This window comes from Arachis ipaensis, chromosome B02 (genome assembly GCF_000816755.2).
Source record: "Arachis ipaensis cultivar K30076 chromosome B02, Araip1.1, whole genome shotgun sequence".
In the NCBI taxonomy this organism is placed as follows: domain Eukaryota; kingdom Viridiplantae; phylum Streptophyta; class Magnoliopsida; order Fabales; family Fabaceae; genus Arachis; species Arachis ipaensis.
The window spans coordinates 92,184,968-92,192,648 of record NC_029786.2 but is presented as its reverse complement, the minus strand read 5'-3'; the positions used below and the strand labels follow the sequence as shown (position 1 = coordinate 92,192,648).

Below are 7,681 nucleotides of genomic sequence, written 5' to 3'. Positions count from 1 at the left end.
TAAGATATTTAAAAACCATGTTTAACCCTTTAAAAAAATAATACGAGAACGTTTATTTAAAATAAGATGAATATATTTATTTAAAATTTAAAAATTTTAAATAAATTTATTTGTATTAATTTTAAAATAAATAAAAAATTTAACCCAAATAGAATTTAATGCTGATTCTTTTCTCTTTCCTTAATAATTAAATGATGATTCTTCTCTCTCTTCTTAATTAAGGAGCACTAAAATTTTAAATAAGTTTTTTCTCTTACTTTTACCTTAACTTTTGTTTAACTCTTTAAAAAGAGTTTTAATACTCCAAACCTTCCAGGAGTATTGAATCAGGAACAGTGAATACATTAGCTTTCATTCATTCATCATTTTTGTGTTTATAACATATCAATTAGAAACAAAATTCTATGAGGAACCCTAATAACCCCAACCCCAACCCTATCATCATCTTTTGAATTTTCCTAAATCGATGATGCTATTTACGGTTCCTTCTCTACTCGTGCTGAATCATTCCCTCTCTCTTCGCGCTCCTCTATACAACAACCTCTCTACTCGCGGTTCGTGGTGTGTGTTCTTTCAATTGATGACTCCGTTGTTGAATCTCCGATGCCAGTGGGTGAAAGAGCTCAACGGCGAGTCCGATTTAGAAGCGTAGTCTCACCGGACAGTTACATCTCCATATGCGGCTTCAGTTTTCTTCTCTCCGGTACTTTGCGATTCTCTCTCTCTCTCTCTCACACACACACTTACACTCCTCTCTCCTCTTTGTGTTGTCGTTTAATGCGTTTATGGATGCTAACGTGATGTCGTTTTGAGGCAGAGAAAATGTGATGCTGTTTACACGCACACTTACACTCCTTTTTCCGCCGTGTCTTGACGGTTGTGGTTAATTTCTTCTTCACTCACAGCATTGTCAATCTCAAAACTGAGGTCCTTGTTACTTACAGATTTCTGGTTATATTTAAATTGAAATTCAGTAAAACTTATGCATAGTAGTATGATTAACGAAAAAGAGAGGATAATAAAAACCAGAGGTGCTGGCTCTGAACTACAATGCACTGAATTATTAGTTAGAAATACTTTTTTAAGGTCAATTTGTATTGCCTTGTAACAGGAATTTCACTAATGAATTTTTATTTTTTCCAAGGGACTTAGAAACCAGCATTTATAGAAAGAGAGAGGGAATATCGATTTTTGGCTGTGAGTAGCTTTTTTTTTTTCTTATTTAATCTGGTGACAAAATCCAACTTGTAAACTGTTCAATTATAATTTGATATAATTTGTCCTCTTCAGGTCTTTCCTGAATCACTAGATGAGGAGCTCTTTGTCAATTCAGCAGTATGTGACTCAAACATTAAATTTTAGTAATCTTTTATTATCTTAAGTAACAATGGTTGTTATTTATAATGCTAAAATTAAATATTCGATGCTAATATTTTATTTATGGTTTTGATGAGAAGTTACTGCTTAATTATTTCTAGTCTTATAAAATTACTGCAGTGTTTTATTGTTATAATATATTCTTGTGGTAGAAATAGATAGCCAACCAGCAGAAGCCTTCACAAAATTATGTGAATTTTTGGCTTGTTATTCAATTATTATTGGTGAAATTTCAATTTGGGGAATTTAACATTGGATTCATCTCAGTATTAAAATTCAATTCTAGAGTTGAACACAAATGAAAAAGAGTTGCAGACCTAGAAAATCCTTAAACGTGGCAAAAAATTGTTGAAGTTTCAAATTAGGAACTCATCTCGTAGAAATAGCTCAAATCAAAAGAATTCAATGTCTTAAGAAATATTCCAAATGAGAACCTGCACAATTTGCTTTAATTATTTTTAAGGTTTGTGCACAGTGCACAAGTTCAAAAGTAAAATCAAAGAAAGAATAAACATGGGAATATATATAATTGGTGTTGTTAGCTATATTCTCTATCTCTGTTTCATGAGTTAATGACTTCATTAGTTCCTAATATAAGTATGTAAGAAGTGAATTAGTGGCTTAAAAGTGAATATTTATAATTGATACTAAGATTCTTTTTTCACCAAATAAGTATAGAGAGTTAATTTATTATTGTAAATTTATCTTAATTTCTGGAAGATTTAAGATTCAAAATTAAAATTTAAAATTTAGGATTAAAAGTTGATTAATACTAATTAAAAAAGTTGGCTCCCATACTAACTTAAATTTTTAGGTTTTAATGCTCTTCCTAATTTCTAGTATAAGCATTGTTTTACTTCACTAGTGTTACCCTAGGGTACTCTAAGACAAAGACAGAAAATTCGAATTGTCTTTTTCTTGGTATGTTTCCTTCAAAATATATGATTATTATCAATGCTTCTTACACACAGGCAATCAAGGCAATTGATTAAGTTAATTAATAATGTGTTTGTGGTTCAAACTCGAGCTTTTGTGTTTCTTTTCATGCATAACACTTCCAGTGCTAATGCATTATGGAACTTTTTGTCTGGCATTTTATTTTTGGGGGATCATTTGGTGTGCTTTATAATCTTGGACCATATTTTGATTAGTCTCAAACTTTTACAAAGAATCAATACAACATCTGCTTCAGTTTGGTGCATTTCCATAACTCTTGAATTGGGGAACGCTAGGGGGACTTCTCTAGTCTTTTATGCTTTTAAGATTAAGAAGCTCCCTACTCACTTACATATTGCATCATATAATGGCTTGAGGAACCTAGGGAAGACGTTGAAATTTGAAAATAAGGTAATATTAATAATATGCATCTTATATATATCAGAAGATTAATGATAATTGGCAAGTCTTTCAATTATTGAGACCTTGTTATTATCTTTGCCTAAGTGTTCTGATTTCTTTACTTTCAGCTGAATTATGATTAACACATGACCATGACTCAAAATCTATTTGGTTACCCACCAAGTGTTTGCCAAAAGTCCTCTATGAACAGAGGAAAACAAAAGTGCTTTATTATTAACTTCCATCTATTTGACTCAAATTATCTCCCTTAGAGTCCTCCATGAACAGAGGAAAACAAAGGTGCTGAAGAGGAAGCCAAAAGCTATGTTAAAATTCCTGACCTTCTCATTCCTTTAGAGTCCTGCCATAGTTCAAAGAATAATCCTTTTTCTTTCTTTTTTTCATTTTCCCAGAACATGCAAATGCAAGTTATTGATGAAATGTTGCAATCTTTTATACCTCTCAGACCTCGCTCTAAGCCTAAGATAGCCCTTTCCTTCTGCTAACTTATACCCTCCAAAGTTCTCATCCGCTCCCAATTGCACTTGCTGTCCTACAACGGACTCTGCGTTCTGGCTGCTTTCCAGTTCCTCAGACACATGTTCTCCTCACTTCTGCTTGGTTGGTGTTTTCCAATTCTCTTTAATACTGACGATATTTAATTTTCCTTTTCATGATTCCATTTCTTCAGAGAGAATAACTATGGAATCCAATTTGTGTTTTATTTTATCTATGTAAACTTACAAATTGCCTTCGCATTTCTGGTAGCTGCCCTGTTTTTGAATGTTAAGACTGCTACAGGTTTGATCAAATTCGTTTCTGAAATTGTAGAGTCTATAATTATTTATACATGCTTTCAAAATTTAATTTCTTTTATTCATATCTGATTAATGGCCTGTGTTTTTCATAATTGCAGTTACAGCATATATAGTTGTCTTTGGAACTAGACTGGTAGCTGCATTTCTTTTCCCAGATTTGATGAAGAATGATCTATTTTCAAGTAAGTTAAATGGCTGAAAATCAGGATATTGTAGTAAAGAATCTTTCTTTGACTGGCAAATTGGGATGCTGTAGCTAATTTATCTTTGACGTTGATAAACATGGTTGATTAGTAACAGCAATAACAATTTTCATTAGAGTTACTGGCTTACCTTTCTTTTCTCATGAATAAATCTTACTAATGGTGAAAAATGTTGTTCAATGGTTAGACTTAGATACCCTGCTTTGGATCTAATCCTGTGGGAACAAGGAAATTTTGGTTTCCCAATATAGATATTCTTCTCCATTTTTGTCATGTTGTTAGCTCATTAACAATGTGATCTTCCTATGAATTGTAAATATGGATGAAAAGTATGAGCTATAGGCTTATAGTTTGTAATAAGTATGAAATTATTCAGTGGCTCTTTGATCTCAGCAATCCATTCTCACTTTGTTTCACAAAAAAGTGGGATCTTCTACTATGATTACTCGAGATTTATGAATCACCTATGAAAACCACTGGGGGAGTGTTGGTTAATAAGAGCACCCTTTTAATAGATCTCTTATGGTTTTAGACAAACTCAAGTTTTCAAAATGAAGCCTAATAGTAAAGCAAAGCCTCAAGCATTATTGCCTCAAAGTCTCTTTGGATTCTTGCCAAAAGCGGTGCCATTCCCACCTTCAGCTCCTTCAAGGAACCACAATGACATTGAATTACATAGCTCGTTACTTGGGAAAGGGAAACCATAGTGCGTGGGGTTTATTTCTTTGGAAAATGTTTGCAAGTTTTGGTTCATTTTCTTTCTATTCTCCTTTGTCTTCCAATATATCAGCTCGCAAACACATATCCTCAGATTTAAAGCCAATGCATGTATATGGTGTCTTTGAGAGATGCCTTGAGACCACAATTTAATTTGTAGGTAGCTAGCTTCACCTATGTGATAAAATCTTTTTGTATGTACATGAAATTAAGATTCAGCTTGCAACTCATCATAATGTTAATGCAAATACACGTTTTTGTTTGTACAGTTTTTTTTTTTTTTTAAATGATGAAACTTTATTATATAATATCATCATGTATTCAAGTGAGAAGAATTAAATATATAATGAAAAAATTGAAAGAAAAATAATTTAACATGATAAGATCTAAACTCTATAGTTTCTCACATTATTATAGTTGAAATGAGTCGACGGAATCCTTTCGTCCTATAGCTTGGGCACATTAGAAGGAATTTTTTAGACCTATTTATTGCTTTTATATCTATAGTATTTAATATCATAAAGAAATTTTTATTATAATTTTTCAGTTTTAATGATAAGTTACTTATTTTTTGTTGTGTATTATTTGCAGATTTAGCATATGGGACAAATCAAGCATGGATATAAAATATGCAAGTAGATTGACATCTTTTTGATAAATATTAATTACTATTTTGTTATGACAATTATTGTTAGACAAGAATTTTATTATTTTGTTGAGAATTATTGATGAACATGTATTTAAAATACTAATTGAACTTTTTAATATCTATTTTAATTAGAATTTTATTATTAGTTATTTTGTCTCTTTTATAATTTTTTTCTATTGTGCACAAATTTATTTATTAATTAAAATAATTACACATGTATGAATAAAAAAATTTATTGTAAATTTTATTTTTTTATATTTTTATTTTTATCAAAAAGGCAACCCTTTTATTAGTTGCATATTTTGAATATTAGACAACACTTGTATGATTGCATATCCAAAAGAAAAAGCAACACTTGTATAGGTTGTATATCCAAAAGAAAAGGCAATACTTTAAAGGGTTGCATATTCAAAACTAATAGGCAACACTTCAAAGGATTGCAAATTCCAACTTATAAGCAACACGTAAAAGAGTTACATTTTATTGCAAATAGACAACACTTTTTAGTGGTGACCAAAATACGAGAGAAGAGACAACACTGCAAAAATGTTATCTAAAATACACCTTTGAAGTGTTATTTTTTTTCAACCAAAGGCAACACTTACCAAGTGTTGCTCTCAAAAGCGTTGCTTTTGAAACAAAAAAGTGTTGCCTTGATCTAAGGCAACGGCTGCATATGCAACGCCGCCCAAAAATGTTGCCTTAAGTCCAAAAGTGTTGCTATAGATCAAAAGCAACCTTTTGTCAGCCTTTAGGCAACACTTTTTAAATGTTGCCTCAACCTAAAAATGTTGTAGTGACGGTTAACTCATGTAATATTAATGGCTGCATACATCTCTGGTCGAGATTTTGAATTCTACTAGTGTTGCATGCCCATGTGGTACGCACCAAAATACCTAAATATAATATAATGTACATGAAACATTATATACATTCAACATCCTTATGAAAAATTTTTTTGCAGCGGCTCTTTATAACACTAACTTCATCCTCCCTATTATGTTTATCATCCTTTAGTGTTTTACAAAGAAGAAAAGTTATGTTTATTTGAAGCACTGATCTCCATAAGTTTGGATCAATATGCACTTTGAGAGGGATTAAGGGAAAATGGGAGAGAGAATTTAATTCAAAGCCTCTGCAGAAAACAAAATTCTTCAATACAAAATTCTCCATGAGTTTAGACTATCACTTACCAAAAAACACAGCTAAAAAACTTGCTTAAGATAAAGATTTGACCATCATTAATAAAAAGCTAGTAATTATAGAATTTTTTTAAATAAATAAAATAAATATTAAATTTACATATATGTTGAAAATTTTGAATATATGTATATTCACTAACTTTTCTAATTTTACAACAGATGAAACCATTCTCTTTGCAAATGTTATTGTCTTCAATTTTATCGTTCAGAGTTATCAAATGAGGTGAGAGGAAAATAAAAGGTTTTGAGTTCTGACATAAGAAATTGCATCCTTCCATGGCTTAGAGATGCGTTTACAAGCTACCATGAGCATTGTTGATATGGGACAAGATGTATTGAACTAGAGCATGAAGAGATTCTATAGTTGAGGACAATAATCAAGCAGGTAATGACTCAAGTAAAGAATGTAATTGGACATGATGAAAACTATCATTACTAAATATATCTCAAAGCACATGACTCTCTCATAATTCTAACCAAAGCAATTTGCTTTCCCCACCTTTATTATTACAATCTCTTTAAGTTGATCCTTGTCGTTTTGAATTATTTCTGCAAACTTTACTATTTTAACTCAAACAATACATTTTACAACTTTAGATTATATTAACACTATCAACATGTGAGAGGTAAGTGAACTATCATAATCAAATATCAAGATAATAAAAAAGTAAAAAATTTCACCTGGAGACACATTTCTGAAGTAATTATAGGAGTTCATTTAAGATTTAAGCATTCTATGATAATTGTAAAATTATAGCCTAATTGCTACTCTAATTGAGAAATTCAATTAATTCACAGTGACAAAACCTACTCATGACTCAAATCATAAACATCCAAAAAAAATATTCATTTTTTCTTTTTTAGTTGAACAGGAATAGCTTACACATAATGAGATCAGAATATAGTAAGAGAAGACAAAATTTTGGTGACAAAATTTTGGTAATTGAAATTTAACTATAATACACAGATAGCATAGATATTGCACATGACACAGGACACACTGATATGGATATATGTCTTTTAAATTCTTAAAAGATAGGATATTGTATATATAAAAAATAGGTTTAATTATTCTGCAGGTCTCTATATTTTCACTGAATTTTTAATTAGGTTTTTATAATTTTTTTCTTTTTAATTGGATCCCTAAATATTTTTTTTTCAATTTAGTCCCTGTTAATATTAAACGTCAAAAAAATGTTAATGAATTGTGAAATTACTTGTATATACTTAGAGACCCAATTGAAAAGAAAAAAAGTATAGAGACCTAATTGAAAATTCGATAAAATAATGAATATTCATTGAAAAATATTCCTATAATCCTTTTTTATTTTGTCACTATCATTTTTTTGCTTATTTTAGATAAATTGTATTTATTGA

General features: G+C 30.3%; 1 long non-coding RNA gene across 12 annotated transcripts; it reads left to right on the top strand.

Annotated features, from left to right (window-relative positions):
- LOC107625726 lies at positions 304-5,222 on the top strand. Of its 12 annotated transcripts, none has more exons than XR_002357810.1 (7): positions 308-703; positions 818-1,197; positions 1,291-1,335; positions 2,844-3,015; positions 3,129-3,516; positions 3,632-3,715; positions 5,045-5,222. It is a non-coding gene; the product is annotated as an uncharacterized LOC107625726 (long non-coding RNA). The 12 variants fall into 12 exon arrangements; XR_001617369.2 differs by having other exon boundaries at positions 309-703; positions 818-927; positions 1,153-1,197; positions 2,844-3,516; XR_001617368.2 differs by having other exon boundaries at positions 309-703; positions 818-927; positions 1,145-1,197; positions 2,844-3,516.